We start from the raw sequence: 2,500 nt of genomic DNA on the forward strand, positions 1-2,500 counted from the left end.
TGATTACCGCCCAATTTCCATAACTCACATATTATCTAAAGTTTTTGAACGTCTTCTGGCAAAACGTCTTAATAGGTTTGCTGAAGGTAATCATCTACTCCCTAGTTTGCAATTTGGTTTTCGTAAAGGCCTTGGAGCATGTGATGCCCTTCTTACAATCTCCAATGCTGTACAAAAATCCCTTGATTGTGGTCGGGAAGTTCGTATGATTGGCCTTGATTTTAGTGCTGCCTTTGACCGTGTTAATCATGAAGCCCTTGTTTTCAAACTGAAACAGTTGGGAGTGGGTGGGTCGTTTCTTAGCATTATTATTGATTTTTTAAGTAATAGATCTCAAAGAGTTGTTGTTGATGGGCACCATAGTGATTATAGGAATGTCATATCCGGTGTTCCACAGGGTAGTGTTCTTGGCCCATTACTTTTCATACTATATACACATGACATGTGGTTTGGCCTAGAAAACAAGCTTGTTGCATATGCAGATGATGCTACTCTCTTTGCATCAATTCCATCCCCTGAATGTAGATCTAGGGTTGGTGAATCCCTTAATAGAGATTTAGCTAGAATTAGTGCATGGTGCAAATTATGGGGTATGAAGTTGAATCCTAACAAAACTCAAAGTATGAGTATTGATAATGTTTCTTTAAATATGTATGACTCTTTCAAAATTTTAGGTGTGATTCTCGACAGTAAATTTACTTTTCAGAAACATATAAAGTCTGTGTCTTCTTCAGTTGCACAAAAAATAGGCTTATTGAGAAAGTCTTTCAAGATTTTCGGTGATCAATCTATTCTGAAGAAGTGTTTTAATTCTTTCATTCTACCTTGTTTTGAGTATTGTTCTCCTGTCTGGTGTTCAGCTGCTGATTCTCATCTTAATTTGTTGGACAGAAACTCACGGTCTATTAAATTTCTTATTCCTGATCTAGATATTAATCTCTGGCACCGTCGTTCAATTAGTTCATTATGCATGTTGCATAAGATTTTTCATAACTCTGACCATCCTTTACATTCAGATCTCCCAGGACAATTCTATCCCGTTCGTAATACTAGGCAGGCAGTTAATTCTAATAGCCAGGCCTTCTCCATCACGAGGCTCAATACTACGCAGTACTCTAGAAGTTTTATTCCAGCTGTGACCAAGTTGTGGAATGATCTTCCTAATCGGGTGGTTAAATCAGTAGAACTTCAAAAGTTCAAAGTTGGAGCAAATGCTTTTTTGTTGACCCGCGGACATGAGTCTTTTTATAGTTTATTTATGACATATTTGTTTTTGTTGTTGTTAATAGTTTATATATGACATGTCTGTTTTGACCTTGTTACTTATTTTAGAATGATTTATTGTTAATTTGTTTTCTTCATTTATTTATTTCCTTATTTCCTTTCCTCACTGGGCTATTTTTCCCTGTTGGAGCCCCTGGGCTTATAGCATCTTGCTTTTCCAACTAGGGTTGTAGCTTGGATAGTAATAATAATAATATTAATAATGTGTTTCTTGACAAGGCATCAGCACTGAGATATTGGTTGTTAGGAATGCGTTGAAGGTGCAGTTTTATTCAGCCACGGCAGAGAGATGTTTGCATTGACGGGCGTATCAGGTGTCAGACTGTCAAGTGAAGGCAGGCGTCAGAAGAATGTGGTCCATGGGAATGATGAAGGGTGTACCCTTTAAGACAGTAGTTCTTAACAGTTCTCCGTACCCGTACTCCTTAATATCTCAGTAAATGCTCTAGTACCCCCATCCAATAAGAATAAAAAGATATGAAAATGTTTAGTGTATTCAATATCTGAACTTATTTCAAATGGCAGGTGTCGATTAGTACTATACACTAAATTCACATTACTGTATAATATTAAAAAGGAATGATACTACATAATGCACACCTGCACAATTTAGTGTTTCTTTTGTCATAGTTTCTCCTTAGAGATGACGTTCAAACCAGGTTTTCTTTGAAAATGTCATACACATGTCATCACTTTTATCAAAACCTCCTTAGTATAACCATGTAGCTGTAAATGACATGAAGACCTCCAAAGCTCTCACCTTTCACTTTTACCTTTCTCTCACACAAAGCCAATATATCCATCCTTCTATTCCTAAACACTTCCAATCTCACATCTTTGACTCTCTATCGTACTACAACCACGTACATTCAGGCACTCCAAAACTAGAATGCGGGGAGCAGTCACTCTCCCCCAACTCCACCTCTTTGAGATCTCACAGGAATATAAAATATAGGCGAGGGGGTTGCCAGCCCCCTCGTCCCATCCTTTTAGTAGCCTCTTAAGACACGCAGGGATACGTTGACGCTATTATAATCGTTGTTTTCGACCCCGTGGCCACAGGGGCCACAAACAACTTCTCAATAAAATGTAACTATCAAAGTTATAATTCATTCAGCCAAGTGCTTCCAAAAGCCAGTCTAACTCCAAACTGTATATTTATAAATAGTTGATAGTTATAGATTTAATTTTAGAGTCATAATAATAATAATAATAA

This window comes from Palaemon carinicauda, chromosome 10 (assembly GCF_036898095.1).
Source record: "Palaemon carinicauda isolate YSFRI2023 chromosome 10, ASM3689809v2, whole genome shotgun sequence".
In the NCBI taxonomy this organism is placed as follows: domain Eukaryota; kingdom Metazoa; phylum Arthropoda; class Malacostraca; order Decapoda; family Palaemonidae; genus Palaemon; species Palaemon carinicauda.